The 16,947-nt window shown below is 45.2% G+C and overlaps 1 protein-coding gene across 3 annotated transcripts in view; it reads right to left on the bottom strand.

Moving 5' to 3' along the window:
* The window catches only part of LOC105471806 (myb-like protein A), a 504,277-nt gene that overhangs the window by 424,538 nt on the left and 62,792 nt on the right, over positions 1-16,947 (bottom strand). For 2 of the 3 annotated variants that reach the window (XR_011611998.1, XR_011611999.1), the window contains exon 2: positions 2,281-2,394. The gene's annotated coding sequence lies outside the window, so the exon portion shown is untranslated. Of the gene's footprint in view, positions 1-2,280; positions 2,395-14,141; positions 14,349-16,947 lie in introns of those variants that run through there. The other variant, XR_003015908.2, reaches the window with a different exon arrangement.

The raw sequence follows: 16,947 nt of genomic DNA, 5'->3' as shown, positions 1-16,947 counted from the left end.
AAAAAAAAAAGGTGAAGCAGCAAGTGATGATATAGAAGCTACAGGAACTTATCCAGAAGATCTTGCTAAGATCATTGATGAAGGTGACCACACTAAACAACAGATTTTCAATGTAGGCAAAACAGCCTTCTATTGGAAGAAGATGCCATCTAGGACTTTCATAGCCGGAGAGGAGAAGTCAATGCCTGGTTCCAAAGGACAAGCTGACTCTTTTATCAGGGCCTAATGCACCTGGTGACTTTAAATTGGAGCCAATGTTCATTCCAAAACTCCTAGGGCTTTTAAGAATTACATACTCTGGCTGTGTTCTAAAAATGGAATAACAGAGCCTGGATGATAGCATATCTATTTACAGTATGGTTTGTGGAATAGTTTAAGCCCATTGTTGAAACCTGTTGCTCAGAAGAAAAGATTCCTTTCAAAAATAGCACTCTTCACTGATAATACACCTGGTCAACCCATCAGCTCTGAGGGAGATGTACAAGGAGATGAATGTTGTTTTTACGCCTGCTAATACAACATCCATTCTGCAGCCCATGAATCAAGGCACAATTTTGACTTCCAAGTTTTATTATTTAAAAAATACATTTTGTAAGGCTATAGCTGCCATAAACAGTGATTCCTCTAATGGATGTGGGCAAAGTCAACTGAAAACCTTCTGGAAAGGATTCACCATGCTATATGTCATTAAAAACATTGATTCATGGGAGGAGGTCAAAATATCAACATTAACATAAGATTGGAAGAAATTGATTCCAACCTTCATAGGTGACTTTGTGGGGTTTGTGACTTTGGTGGAGGAAGTAACTGCAGATGTGGTAGAAACAGCAAGAGAACTAGAATGAGAAGTGGAACCTGAAGATGTGACTGAACTGCTGCAATCTCATATTAAAACTTGAACAGACGAGGAGTAGTTTCTTATGAGTGAGCAAAGAAGTGGTTTCTTGAGATGGAATTTCCTCTTGGTGAAGATGCTGTGAACATTGTTGAAATGACAACAAAGGATTTAGAATATTCCATACATTTAGTTGATAAAGCAGCAGCAGCATTTGAGAGGCTTGATTCCATTTTTTGAGAGAAGTTCTGTAGGTAAAATGCTATTCCAAACAGTATTGCATGCTACAAATAAATGTTGTCCCGAATGTATTGCATGCTACAAATAAATCTTTCATGACAGTAGGAGTCAATTGATGTGTCAAACTTCATTGTTGTCTCATTTTAAGAAATTGCCACGGCCACCCCAAGCTTCAGCAACCACCACCCTGATCAGTCAGCAGCCATCAACATGGAGGCAGGACTCTCCATCAGCAAAAAGATTACCACTCACTAAAGGTTCAGATGACCTTTAGCATCTTTTAGCAATAAGATATCTTTTAATTGAGGTATGTACATTTCTTAGACAGATGAGGAGTGGTTATTGCACACTTACTAGGCTACAGTATAATGTAAACATGACTTTTACATGCACTGGAAAACCAAAGAAATTGTATAAATTACTCTATGGTGATATTTGCTTTATTGCAGTGGCATGGAACCCAACCTGCCATATCCTCAAAGTATGCCTGTATCTAAATGTCTTTTGTTCATTGTACAGTCAGTGGCTTAAACATGAAGGAAATGTTCAACTTACATTATTAACACAAAAAAAAGTTTGTTATCATTTTATTAAGGAAATCAGAATCTCCCAAGTGCTGGCTCAGAAAAATATTGACACAAGAATTTCCCTTTGTTGCACAGGCCCATGTTTATAATCTTCAGACTGATCTCTTACTTTCTTACAACCGCCCCCTCACCTCCTTAATCCGGTGGCATTGGGCCTGTTTAACAAGAAGCCAAGAACAAGGAATAAAGGTTTTGTGTGGTCTCATTCTCTTCCCCAGGTTCCACAGCCAGCCCAGTCCCATTCTCCAGACTCAGGGTCTACATCCTTCCCACTCAATAAAACTAAAGTGGCACCAACAGCTGATACATTCAGCAGCCGGGGACATAACCACTTCTAGCTGTGAATTCCATCCAATCCCACAGAGAGTGCAGCTGCAGCCCACATCTGCAAACTCTGCATTCTGAAACCCTTTGTGTATATACTTCCTAGGGACTCAGACAATGGGCCCCAGGGGCAAGAGGACTTGTCCTTTCCAAGGTCACAAGGTTCATTGCAGGGCCTTCTTCCCTCATCTGTCAGGTTGCTAGGACTTTCAACACAGTTGTGATGTCCTTCCTCCTACACCCACCTCCTTTCCCCCGGTGTCCCTCTTTCCCTGCCCCTTCTTCCTTACTCACCTCCTGTCCAGGAGCCTCAGTGTTGGCTCAGGCCGGGCTCTCCACATGTCTCATGCCAGGCACTCTCTAAATGAAGCCAGGTTCTTTGAGCCAGTTGCACCTCCATTTCTTCAGCTGCAAAATGAGACTTGTTAGCACACCTATCTTACAGGGGCTTTCTAGGATAAGAAAATGTGTATAAAATGCTTAGGACAATGGCGGACCAGCAGCAGCAGATAACACCTATTAACATTAAACCCCTGGTTACCATCTGATTTGGATGAGTTGGGTTGCGATGTCTGTGAGATTTCCACATGGAAGAGACAAGAAGGGAATAGAATTTTCCTAGAAGAGTGGTCTAGGGTACAGATATACCTGGAATGAGGTCATTAATGGAAGGATAGTCTGCCCTTATGACTGGGTGCCTTACACACTACATTAGTCAGGGTTCTCCAGAGAAACAGAAACAACAGGACATATAGAGAAACATAAGAGAAGATTTATTATGGGACTTTGCTCACCCAGTTACCCAGGCTGAGAAGTTCTACAATCTGCTGTCTGCAAGCTGGAGGCCCAGGAAAGCCTCCAGCTTGCAGACAGTGAACCGGTGTAACTCAGTTCAAGTCTCAAGGGGAAGTGATGTATAACCCCTGTTGTGTTAGTCCATTTTCATATGGCGATGAGGAAATACCTGAGACTGGGTAACTTATAAAGAAAAAGAGGTTTAGTGGACTCACAGCTCCACATGGCTGAGGAGGCCTCACAATCATGGAGGAAGGCAAAGGAGGAGGAAAGGCATGTCTTACATGGTGGCAGGCAAGAGAGCATGTGCAGCGGAACTGCCTTTTATAAAACTATCAAATCTCATGGGACTTATTCACTATCAGCATGGGAAAACAGCATGGGAAAACCAGCCCCATGATTTAATTACCTCCCACTGTGTCCCTCCCATGACACGTGGGGATTTTGGGAGCTATAATTCAAGATGAGATTTGGGTGGGGATACAGCCAAACCATATCACCTTGTCTGAGCCCAAAGGCCAGAGAACCAGGAACACCAATGTCCGAGGGCAGGAGAAGATGTTCAATCAAGCAGAGAGAGTGAGTTTGCCCTGTCTCTGCCCTTTTGTTCTATTCAGGTCCTCAGTTGGATAATGCCCACCCATATTGGTGAGGGTAATCTTCTTTACTCAGTCTACTGATTCACATGCTAGTATCTTCTGGAAATGCCCTCACAGACACACCCCAAAGCGATGTTTACCAGCTATCTGGGCATCCCTTAGCCCAGCCAAATTGACATATGCAATTACCCATTACATACACATTGTCTCTGTTCCCTTCCACACTCCCTCAGCTCAGTAAACAGCATCGCCATGCACCTAAATGTTCTGCCTAGAGCCTAGGAGTTGCCCTTGAGTGCTCCCTCTCCCTGTCACATTTCCTCCATCAACAGACTCCACTCTCTCTTCTAGACCATGGCCATCACCACGGTCCCAGCCTCTTACCAAAACTGACAAGCAGTCTCCTGCCTCCATTCCCAATCCCTCCAACCCACTGTCCACACAGCTCCTTAAGCCTAAGCCAGATCATGACATCCCTCTGCTTACAATCTTTCAGTAACGCTGCACTGGATGTGGTAGGAAACCCGAAACCCTCACCATAGCTGGTTTACAAGGCCCTGCACACTCTTGCCCCACCCATCTCGCATCCTCCCCTGTGCTACTCTCCACAGCTGAGTAAGCTCCAACCACACCAGCTGCTCAGGGAGCCTCAGGGCCTTTGTGCTGGCTGTTCTCTCTGCCTCGTGCCCTCTCATTCCTCCCCACCCTCCTCTCCCACAGCCCCCTCATTCTCATCCTTTCCATTCCAGCATGCATGTTGCCCTCCGTGGAGTGGGCTTCCTGCGTCACCCTATTGGAAGTAGATCTTCTCCCTCCCTGTCATGGCAGAATGTTTGTGCCCACCCCAAAATGCCTATGTTGAAGCCCCAAGTCTCAGTGTGATGTGATTTGGAGATGAAGCCTTCTTGGAGATAATTAAGGTCAAATGAGGTCATAAGGATGGGGTCCAATAAGATCAACATCCTTGTAAGAAAAGACACCAAAGCTCGCTCTCTCTCTCTCTCTCTGTTCAAACACAGAGAAGAGGTCATGTTAGCATGCAGTGAGATGCGGTTGCCTACAAGCTAAGAGAAGAGGCTTCAGAATAAAACTTGCTGACACTTTGATCTCTGACCTCCAGCCACCAAGAGCATGTGAAATCAGTGTCTGTTGTTTCAGCCTCCCAGTAGATGGTATTTTGCTATGGCAGCCCACCAAAGACACACCCTCATCCTCATTCTCCCTTCAAGGCAGTGGTTCTTACGTGTAATTAGTGTCTCTGCCCACTTACATAGTCTTTGCCTATCTCCCACAACCGGAACATAGCTCTGAGGTCACCGTCACCCTCCTCAGGCCTAGCACAGGGCCTGGTACATAATAAGTGTCCATAGAACAAATCAGTGACTCAGTGAATCCATCAGTCAAAGACTACATACTTCTAGCAAGGGATGGAAGGAAGTGAACCCATCCCTCATACCCAGAAAGGCATCCCAGACAAAGGAGCCACTCTTTCCAGGATAGACTCTGCAATGACTACGCTCTGAAGCACACATATTTATCTATTTCTTGGTTTAGATCCCACCTTCTCCCAAAATGAATTTAAGTGAGCTTATCAAAATATAAACAATACAACAGAATAAATAACAAAGGAGGAAATTATAAGAAAAATTGGGTGACAGCATGCATGCCATGGCCACTTGCTCTGGGCACCCCAGCAGCCATGGCAAAGAAGGTAGTCCAGCCAGCTGTACAATTCAGATTATCCATGAGATGCAAAGAAAGAGTTCTTTGTGAGAAGTATTTTTTTTTCTTTTTTTTTTCTTTTTTTTTTTTTTTGAGATGGAGTTTTGCTCTTGTTGCCCAGACTGGAGTGCAATGGCGCGATCTCAGCTCACTGCAACCTCTGCCTCCCAGGTTCAAGTGATTCTCCTTCCTCAGCCTCCCGAGTAGCTGGGATTACAGGCATGTGCCACCACACCCAGCTAATTTTGTATTTTTTCATTAGAGATGGGGTTTCTCCATGTTGGTCAGGCTGGTCTCAAACTCCCAACCTCAGGTGATCTGCCTGCCTCAGCCTCCCGAAGTGCTGGGATAACAGGCGTGAGCCACCGAACCCAGTGGTAAGAAGCATCTCTTAATGAGCCAGATCAGCTCAGCACTGACTCATGGAGGAATCCCCACTGTCCTCCCATGGTAGATGGGTCCTGATCAGCATCCTTAAAGAAGACTCAAGAAAGGGTTTCAGGCAGCTCTTCCTCCCAACCTGCCTCAAGGCAACTCACAGCAACGCCTCACAAAGCAGGACGAGCTACTCTACGGGCGGCAAAACAGTGAGGTCAGTAATGCACTTTGTGCTCCTATAATTCTATATCTCCACATGGCCTACATCCTTATAAAGTAAACTTCCCTTTGTCTTCACAAAGCCAACCTTTGCAGCTGGTAATGGCTTAGAAAGTGAGACCCCAGCATGAGTGGTTTATTTCATAGGTGACCTATACCCAGCAGTTATAGCATCTGTGGGTGTTTTCATGGGTTGGGTAGCCACTGTAGCTTCTGGAGTCTGCAGTTCAAACCAGCCCTTCTCCCAGCACAATCTTGCCCATAACCCATCCTATCCTGAAGATGTTCTCCTACTCAATTGCACACTACCCAGGCTGTGGTGACAATCATGTTTCCTCTTAAACATTGCTAACACATCCTTTGAAATGCTTTAAGAGGTTATTATCTTTTAATAGGCTGGACCAAACCCAGCAAGAGCTTGGACGCTATAGACAGTTGGCTCTCTCTGACCTTATCTTGCCTGTGGTTGCTTTCCTGTCCTACTGGGGAATTCCTGAGCTGCAGCTGCAGTCTTCAGCTTCACCTGCAGGGGGCTAGGTGCTGCTCTGCTGCCTCCTGCTCCAGGTGCACAGCCAAAAAGTGGCGTCCTACAGCATGCCCAGAAAGCAACACGGGTGTGTCCCATGTCTGCTGTACTCTTTATCCATGCTTCCACAGATACGAGGAGTTTGAAAGAGCCCTAAGGAAGCAGTGAGCTGGGATAAACCACCAAAGAGCTTTCGTGGCCAGATGTATATGGAAACAAAAAGGAATATGAAAGGTTTCCTTGGGCCATTTCTATTTTATTTCAGACCCCCCTGACTTCACAATCCATAAGATCCACCCTGTGTCTGCATTTTCTATAGCTTTCATCCCAAACTGATTAAACCAGGCTTCTAATCCAGAATTTGCAAAAGCTATTCTGCCAGCCAAGATGAAGTCTATTTTTCTGGGATTCTAGCCTTGCTCATTTATCCTTCCCTGTCATTCCCTGACATACTTTCCTTCTTCTGATAAATTATTTTTCTAGTGCCTTGAGCCCCTGGCCTGTCTGACATCTCTTCATTCCCTTCCCAAGAAACACTGTTTAATTAGATGGCAGAGCATGACAAGAACAGGGGTTCTGGAGCCAGATGGCTGGAGCTCATAATCCTGGTTCTGCTACTCACTTGCTGTGAAACTTTGGACATGTTACTTGACTCCTCTGTGCCTCCGTTTCCTCAGATGTAAAAAGGCTAATAACAACACTTCCATTATAAGGTAGTATGATAGAGAAGCTTGTGAGTGAGTCTCTTGTCTCTCTTCCCCACTACAGAGGCTAAAGAAGCCTCATGTTCCAGAATGCATTGCCTAAGCCTTGAATCCTGAGTGACTATATGGAGCAGAGCACCACCTTGTTGGACAGACAGCATTCACAAGCAACCAACCTTTGTTCCATTAAGCTACTGAGATTCTGGGAAAATTTGTTATTGTAGCAAAACTTAGTTCATCCTGACTAATAATGGAACCACTTGTATGGCTGTAATTAAATACCAGTTAAAATTGAATACCTAAGTAGATAACTTATTCTTCCTCCAGGAGATGAGATTCCAAAGCGGCAGGCTCATTCTCTGTATTCCTTCCAGCTCCTGGCACCTGGCCTGGCACACAGGAGGAGCTGCATGAGTGTTTTTGAGTAACAACTGTAAAAGTTTCCAGGCCCCTCTCCTCCATCATGTGCTGCATCTGGCAGCTTCCAGGCTCGCCCAGCTACTGCACCCAAAAATAAGGTTGTTCCAAGGAGGGACAGGGCAGTACAATCAGCATGAGAACACATTACCAGCCCCTCCACAACACACACACACACACACAGAAACACACAGAGGCACACATGCACACACATAGACATAGAGAGACATATATGCATACATACGTGCACACACACACACAGAGACACACACACAAAGACACACACACAGAGAGACACACACAGAGACCAACACACAGAGAGGCACACATGTACACAAAGAGACACACAGAGAGACATACACACATGTGCACACACACAGACACAGCAAACACAGAGAAAGAGGGACACACACAGAGAGAAACGCACAGGACACACAGCGAGAAAGACACACACACACACACACACACACACACACACGCACGCACAGGCAGAACTGAGCCCTGCACTTACTACTTCTGAGAAACAGGTGGGAAGAAAACCAGAGTGTTTGGGTCTGATCACTGTTCCTTCCACCCATTCAGCAGGGCAGTGAGTCACCTGCACAAAAGGACTCAGGCCTCGACATCAGGCAGAATTTGGCTGTGATGGCTAATCTCCATTGCTTTCCCTTGTCTTCTCAAGCCATGCTCAGAGAGTAAACCTTCAAGCATGATTAAAGGCTGGGGGCACAGAGGTGCCCACTGGTATCAGTGCAGCCACATCTCACAGCACTTCCCTTTCAGGAAGGGGACCCTCCCTCCCCTTCCCTCTACAGCTTCAAGTGGTCACTGGCCTGGACAGAAGCAAATCTGGACTAAGTCCTGGGAAAGCTCTGAATGTTGGAGCACTCTGGCCCTGAGCTCAGGTCCAGGATTCATTTTTCACAGGCATGCTTTATTGTTCCCCGTGGGGAGCCAGGTTTCCATCCCTTGTCATTCCTGAGGAAGGAGAACGTGCCCGATTGCAATCGCACGGTGTGCATGCATCTCTTTTCCTATAAAACAACTCTGAGTACCTGAGTTATGCACCTTATCAGAGACCATGTGCTGGGTGATTTTAAATTATTACCCCCCAAATACGTATATATATTATGCCAAGAAACCATCAACAGTAAATTACCTCCTGTTCCAAGGGCCAGAACGTGGTTACTGTCGCCATGCAAGATAGTCACATAAAATTCAGAATGTCTCACACTTTATCTTGAAAATTCACAAAATTTATTAATCTTTATAGCCTGAAAGGCAAGAAGATATATATTTTAAGTACATGTCTTGCATTACCGACCCAACTGGCCATGTGAAATGACTCAGATTTATTATCATGTGCAGTTACCAGCATTTATGGAAACTTTTAAACATGTCATTTTACTGTGGACACCTCATGGTTTGGGACACTTTGGGACTTTAGTGAGTAACTGTCATTTCAGGACCAGAACGAATAAATAATTTAAGTACTTCTGCAGCTTATTGGAAAGAGAATTTGAAATTCACTTGAGGAGATTGTTAACCATGGATCACAGAAACGTAGGCAAGGAGCAAGCTCTCCCCAAATTTATGTCCCTTTCCATATGGGAATAAGAGGAGAAGTTCCCTTTGCCAAATAGAGGCTCCCACGCTCCCCAGTGTATACCTCTGCTCTGTCAGGGAGGTTTAAGAAAATAATATTCAATTGTGTCTCTAGTTGATAAAAAGAAAGTTAATACTGAGAAATGGAAAGGGAAATTTGGGTTTCTTTACAAACATTCTTCAATGCTGTTTACTATTCAACAAGTATCAGTAAATAACACAGTCCTCACTGTGCATGGAATTCAGCCTCTGTTCATGATAAAACCCAGAGATGGTTTTTAAAACACCATTACTTATTGAAAAAGAACAAGGGTCCTCAGGCCTCAAACTCCCTATATTCTAATGCACACGCCAAACTTGGTCAAGCAAGCAGAGGCCATGGTCAGGTCTCCCTTCACCCCTCCCCTTCCTTCAGGCCCACTTGTCCAGCCTGCCCCGGAGTTCTGGATCCTTCCTTTGTGCATTTGTCCTTTCTCTCTCCTGTGCCTTCATACAGTGTACTCTGCCACCCAACCAAGCTTCCTTAAAGTTGGCTCTATGAGGTCGCCTCCAAGCTCAGACACCTTCCAGGCTTCTCACTGCCTAGGCCCAGAAGACTAAGTTGAAATCTGTCTGCCTCAAGGCAGACATCGCCTCTGTCTGTTCTGTCTCTAGTCTTACATCCCATCACTCCCCAGCAAGAGACATCTGTTCCATGCAGCCCAGTGAAATCCAACGCACAGCTGCTCCAGACTTTGCTTATAACATCCCCACAAACAGAATGCCCCAATCCTTTCTAAAGTCTCCCTGTCCTACCTGATAAGATTCAGAGAACCCCTCAGCCCTCCCTGAACAAGACTGTCCCACTCTTGTGAACCTCTGCAGACATACAGGCCCAAGGCAGCACAGCTGTCCTCTGGGTACCAATCGCTCCCTAATCTACCCTCCATAACCTATGCTGGACACTTAGCCTTATGCTGCATTTCATCATTCCGCATATAGCATCTCTCCTTTATGGGATTGTCCACCTGAGGGCGGCTACCAAGTCCCACCCATAATTATCCTTCCCGGGATCCAGCCCAGTGCTAACAAAGGGTAGGTTTTGCAAAAATAGGTTTTGAAAGACACAATTAAATGTATCTGAAAAAATAAAAGAGTCAGGTCATAAGCTAGAAAAAGTAACGCAAACTCATTCACTTCATAGAATTCTGGGAAGAGTTCACACGTTATTTTTCTTTAAAAGCCACTCTAGTGTGGAATTGTGTTCACCTTCCCTGAAAGGCTGGGGAGGAGTTGGCTGGGAAGATATATCCTGTGACGTCTATGGAAGAGATGCTTCGGGTCTAGGAGTGACCGCTCCTTTGCCTGTGCCCCTAACCTACACCTCTCGTCTACAGGGTGTCTGCAGCAATACATCTGCGAGGTTCTAGAACCCCCGCATGTGCTATGAGCTCAGCAGCGACTTGAGGAGGGCAAGCAGCAGACTGGCTTTCTCTAATGGGGGTGAAGATGGCTGAGTGCTATGGGCTAATGAGAATGCATATGTATTTGGGTTTTTAAAGCCTCCCAGCAAGGCTGGAAAACACTGTTTATTTTAGGCACGGTTGGTTGTTCCTTCTCTGATTCCAGGGGCCAATCGTTTGTGGCCAGTTTCAAAACCCAGGATTCACAACTCTCTCCACTCAATCCCTGAGTGCTAGCCCTGTTGAAGAGGAAAAGTAAAACCCCCTTTGGCTCTGTGCTTCCCCTTCACGTGTCAATAGAGTCTTGTGGCCTCACCAAGCTAAGCTGAAAATAGAGCCAGAAGGACGCCTCCACTTTCATGCTTGAGGAGAGAGCAAGCCCACGAGCAGGCATCACGGCTTCCAACCCAGAGACAGCAAGGACTGCTGGCGACCGGGCGTCAGGAGCCCAGACCAAAGCACAGGCTACTTCTCATCGTAAACAGCAGGCAGTCTACTCACCAGAACAGATGAGTGACATGCCAAGGAAACAAAAAGAGAAGAGCAGAGGATCATCAAAGAAAATCTGTAATTAAAAATAAATACTTCACAATGTGATTCCAAGAAGCTTATGGCTGAGGAGGCTTTCATGGGCACTTGTGAGTGTCCACAGACAGCCTGGAATTGTGTCTTTAAATATGAGATATTCGTGTATGTGAATGGGCCAACTGGACTTCCCTCCCACATATGGCACACTGTTCTGGATATGCACTTTCAATGATCTCTTGTGTTAGTCTACTGCAAACTGGGTGGCTTTGACCACAGAAATGCTTACACAACCACCTGCAGGCTAGAAGTCCAGGAACAAAGTGTCAACAGGGTTGGTTCCTTCCAAAGCTGCAAGGAAAACCCTTTAGATGCCTCTCATCTCATTTCTGGTGGTTTGCTGGTGACCTTTAGTGTTCCTTGGTGTGGAGATGCATCACTCTGATCTCCACCTTCATTTTCACACAGAATTCTCCTGAGTGCATCTGTCTATATCTGCATTTTCCCTTTTCAGAAGGACCAGTAGTAATATGGATTAAGGCCCACCCTACTGGCCTCATCTTAATTTGATCATCTGCAAAGACCCTACCTATATCCAAATAAAGTCGCATTCACAGATATAAAGGGTTAGGAATTCAACAGCTTCTGGGGGAAGGCAATTCAACTCCTAACAGCTCTCAAACATGAAATGTTTCTACAAATAGCATCATTGATGGTATTACTTGGCAGAGGAACAGATAGAGTCAGATGACAAGGGCTTCCCCAACAGTATCAGTTTCATTCAGATCTGGACACAAGCAGGAAAAATGGTGTGAGCAACAGCTAAGCAGCACAAAGAATCAAGACTTGGGTGTAAGAGTCTGCCTTGGTCTTCAACCATGTAGATGTGAGCCCCACCCCACTCTCATCCCACCCAAGTGCCACTGTTATAGCTTGGGGAATAAAGCTCAGAATAAAGCCGGACAGTCAGAGTAGGGGAGAGATTTTCCAACATAACTCAGACCCTGATGTTTCTTAGTTAATTTTCCCTGAAAGAGAAAATGTCCTCCCAAAAGAATAAAATACTTAAAAGTAACTTGATGTTAAGACATGCCATAAACTATGAGAATAATTTCTCATTTGTTCCTTCCTCCTATTTTTTTTTTTTTTTCTTTGAGGCAGACTCACTCTGTCGCCCGGCTGGAGTGCAGTGGCGTGATCTCGGCTCACTGCAAGCTCTGCCTCCCAGGTTCACGCCATTCTCCTGCCTCAGCCTCCCACGTAGCTGGGACTACAGGTGCCTGCCACCGTGCCTGGCTAATTTTTTGTATTTTTAGTAGAGATGGGATTTCACCATGTTAGCCAGGATGGTCTCGATCTCCTGACCTCACAATCCACCAGCCTCAGCCTCCCAAAGTGCTGGGATTACAGGCATGAGCCATGGCACCTGGCCCCTTCCTCCTATTTTTTTTTTAATCCAAGACCCTCCTAGAAATACAAGAGGACTTTAAGAAGTTCACGGAAAATGGAATCAAAAGATAAAAATGAAAAATATAAACTTTATAAACTGTATTACTCAATATAAGCTCCATCAAGTTCAAAACACTTTTGTAAGTGATGATACCACCCATTTAGTCCATTCTTAAAATATTGAGGGTCCTGAGAATTTAACCATATCAATAAAGTCTTTTTACATTATTAACTGAAAAAGATGGTTGCCTTTTAAGTATTTGGTCTTAATTAGGAAACAAAAAGAAGTCAGAAGAAGCAAAATCAGAACTGCAAGTTGGATACCCAATGATTCTCTACTGAAATTCACAAAATTGACCTTGTTTAATAAGAGGAATGAGCAGAGTCTTGTCAGGGTGGAGAAGGACTCTCTGCTGAAGCTTTCAGTGGCATTTGTCTGCTAAAGCTTTGGCTAACTTTCTCAAAACACTCTCATAATAAACAGATGTTATCATTCTTTGGCTCTACAGACAGTCAACGCAAATTCCTGGAGTATCCCAAAAAACTCTTGCTATGACCTGTGCTCTTGACTGGTCTGCTTCTGCTTTGACTGGTCCACTTCTGCTTTGACTGGAAAATGTCTACCTCTTGGTAGCCATTGCTTTGATTGTGCTTTGTCTTCAGGATTGTACTGGTAAAGCCATGTTTCATCTCCTATTACAATTGTTTGAATAAATCCTTCAAGATCTTCATCCTACTTGTTTAATTTTCATTGAAAGATCTGTTCTTGTCTGCAGCTGATCTGGGTGCAATGGTTTTGACACCTATTGAGTGGAAAACTTACTTAACTTTAATTTTTCAGTCAGAATTGCAAAAGCTGAACCAATTGAAATGTCTGTTAATTATCAGATCTCTTCAATTAGGGCATGGTTAATTTTTTCCTTGCAAATTGACATGAATGGTCTGCCACTACAGGCTTCATCTTCAACAGCAACTTCTCCCTCCCTCCCTCCCTCCCTCCCTTCCTTCCTTCCTTCCTTTCTTTTTGAGACAGAGTCTTGCTCTGTCACCCAGGGTGGAGTACAGTGGCATGATCTCGGCTAACTGCAACCTCTGCCTCCCAGGTTCCAGAAGTGGTTCTCCTGCCTCAGCCTCCCAGGTAGCTGGGATTATAGGTGCCTGTCACCACACCTGGCTATTTTTTTTTTTTTTTGTATTTTTAGTAGAGATGGGGTTTCACATATTGACCAGGCTGGTCTTGAATTCCCGATCTCAAGTGATTCACCTGCTCCAGCCTCCCAAAGTGTTGGGATTACAGGCATTAGCCACTGTGCCCAGCCTCAACTTCTCCCTTCTTAAAGAAGTTATCTATTCGTAAACTGCTGATTTGGGGGAAGGGGGTATTGTCCCGATAAGCTTTTCACAAAGGATCAGTGAGTTCACCATACTTCCCCTCAAGCTTCACTATAAATTTGATGTTTGTTCTTACTTCAAATTTAGCAGAAATTGACATTGCTGTGATAGGGGCTCTTTTCAAACTGACATATTATCCTTCTTAGTGCCTCAAACTAGATTGTGTACAAATATGTTATAAAAAGTTAGTACAAATCAATTTTGGTGCAAAAAAAAATTGAAATCCAGCATAGTTTTTTTCATAATAAGCATTTTCTATGAACTTTCTGAAGAGCCCTCAGACAGTTTCTCACACAGTTACTCCACATCCTTGAGGATCAGAGATCAAGGCGTCAGCAGGGTTGGTGCCTTCTAAGGGCTGTGAGGGAGAAACCGTGTATACCTCTCTCCTGACTTCTGGTGGGTTGCTCACCATCTACAGCATTCCATGGCTTGGAGATGCATCACTCTGATCTCTGCTTTCATCTCCAGATGACGTTCTCCCTGGATGTACACAGCTCTGTGTCCAGATTTTCCCTCTGTATAAGGACATCGGTCATATTGAATTAGGACTCACCCTAAAGACCTCCTTTTACCTTGATTACCTCTATAAATACTCTCTCTCCAAATAATGTCACATTCTGAGGTACTGGGGGTTAAGATTTCAACATATGGATTTGGCAGGTATGCAATTCAACCCATAGCAACCTATGTCCAAACTGCACTAGCTCTGGGGACAGATAAATAAATAAAACATGATACGGGGAACGAAGCACTCGCTGGCCGTTGGGAAAAACTCACAGCTGTGTCCCTCTCTGTTATTACTTTTGTAAGCACATGAAACTGACATGAGACTCTTGCAAGTCCAGATGCCTAGGATCCAAAGACTCTACCACTGGGATAACACATTTTCCAACAGGCAACCAGGTAAGGTTAGGGGATGGCTTCAGATTTCTCAGGTTGAAAATTTAGGAGTATGTGAAAAACAGCGTCTAGGAGTATGTAAAGCATGGAGTCCAACAGCACAGAGGAGGGAGGCACTCGGGTGACCAAATCTTTCTAATCCGGTGTGAGAGCAGTCATAATGGATGACGGAACACAGAAGAGAGAGCCACTTCTCCTGCTCCAGGAAGGAGGAGGCTGCCGGTAACACTGGGAGACTGCGCTAGAGCTAGTCCACAGACAAAGGGCCGGAGTTCGAAAGGGGCACAGGCTAAGGACACTCCAGGCGGAAAGAGCAGCCAAGCAGATGCTGTGGAACGAGAGGTCCCAAGCGTGTTTCTGAGAACCTTGATTTTGCACCTTGTTTCAGACACTTTCTTGTCATTGATCTGCTGTAGGTGGGAAGTGAAAGTGTAAAATACGGTGGTTTCCGAAATAGGGTGTTTATACACCTAAAAAGTTTTGAAAACTCCTTGATAGGCTATTTTTTTAAAATTAAGTTAAAAAAAATCTAACAAAGTTTCTTAACTTCTCAACATTTCAATGAAACCCCAAGAGTATGTAAGACGGGTTCATTTTTACTAATATATTTTGGAATTTTCTGCCACGTAAGGGACCTAATGTAGAAAAAAAAAAAAAAAACACTAATCTAAAATTTAATCTGCATTATATTAAAAGGAAAACAATCTCTCTTTATCCTCCTTTCTCTCTTCTTCCCCTTAAGTAGGTATGGCGGGATTTCCTGAGCTGTTGACTGAGCTCTTCTCCCTCTCCCAGGCCACATAACTTGGTCATTCATTTCCTGTTTCCTGCTTCAGCCAAAGGCAATTTGCAGAGAGCAGAGGAAAATGGAGGCCTTCACCTTTACCTTTGAGAGCAAAGCTTCAGCCCCAGGTTAAGACCAGGGCTCAGGAAGAATATTTGGTCTTTCAAAATTGGCCTCAGCAGCACAGAGGCCTCCTGAGTAGGGTGGAGGGGTATGCAGAGGCTGCAGTGTCCTGGGAAGGGCCTGTGCCCATGAAGTGGGCTTGATCCCCACTTTGTGCGGTTTGTGCAGAAAGATAGCTTCAGACAAATGCCAGAGTGACAGCAAAACCCTGAGGTTCCCTTGGAGAGGCAGGCTGCGCAAACGCCTATTTGGTGATTCAGAATCAACAAGCCAGGCCCGGTTTCACATGGGTTGCCTCCAGGATGGGTGGGAGCTCCCAAGAGCCTCATGGGAGGTCCAAGTGAGTGGCTGTGGCCTGGAGAGCGTAGGATTGAAGCAGGGCTGGGGTGGAGTGAGAGCAAGAGACACAACAGCAGCGAACAACAGGTTCTGACAACCAAAGACCAGAAAGGAAAGCATCTCCCAGCCCCCAAGGGGAGCAATGCCAGCCCCCAGCATCAGACACATCTGCAGGAGAAGCAGGAGACTTCAGCTAACCAAGAATAATGTTCCTTTACCTAGACAGAATGGAGCCTGGGAAATTAGATTATGCTAAAGGGAAGCCAACATGCATTTTCTGCACACCTGGCTTCTGGGTCTAAGATTTTTGTCGGCTCCTAAAATGCAAGCCTTGTTGAATTGGTGTAGGCTTCTCCTTAGTCACCAGGTAAAGCAGAGGGCTGGGACACAGCCAGATGCAGTAACTCAGCCTGCCCTTAACCAAAGGGCCCAAGAAAGAGGTGAGAGCAAAGAAGGTGAATCACAGATCGAAAGCAAAGCAAATGAAAGCAGTGGGGAAAGACAGGGTATGAATATGGGGCACACTTTGAGGCACAGACACTTCCCAGGACCCTGCAGCCCTCTGAGCATTCCTCTGCCCTACTCAGAGGCATTTTTCCCATGTCAAACTCCTCAGGGTTGGGGATTCTGGATGCTCCTATGTAACCATTCCTTCCTGCTCCATCTCAACATTTGTGTTGTCTGCAAAGAAAGTGGGCTCCATAAGGTCAAGGGCTGCCCCAGGTGCATTTGTGTGTTTAACAGGGTACTGGGTGATGACTGTGTTAAAAGGAACAATATTGGAGTTTTTTACCAAAGTGACTGAGGAGTTCACAGGAATCCAGGGTGTATGAGTCCCACCAAAGATTCCATGTGCCTTGGGACTGCCCCATCCCATTGGGAATTCCAGTCTGACTTCTTGGCAAAGGGTGCCTGAGCAACAGAGCAAGGTGAAGGAGAGAAGCCCTCCCAGTACCCATCTCCACACCAGCAAGAGGGAGCGCCAGACTCACAGCCTACCATCCCCTCCAGCCCCAGCCCACCCAACCTACGTCAGCCA

Source organism: Macaca nemestrina, chromosome 13 (assembly GCF_043159975.1).
Source record: "Macaca nemestrina isolate mMacNem1 chromosome 13, mMacNem.hap1, whole genome shotgun sequence".
Lineage (NCBI taxonomy): Eukaryota > Metazoa > Chordata > Mammalia > Primates > Cercopithecidae > Macaca > Macaca nemestrina.
The sequence above is the reverse complement of the archived record's forward strand: the minus strand, read 5'-3'. Positions and strand labels throughout refer to the sequence as shown.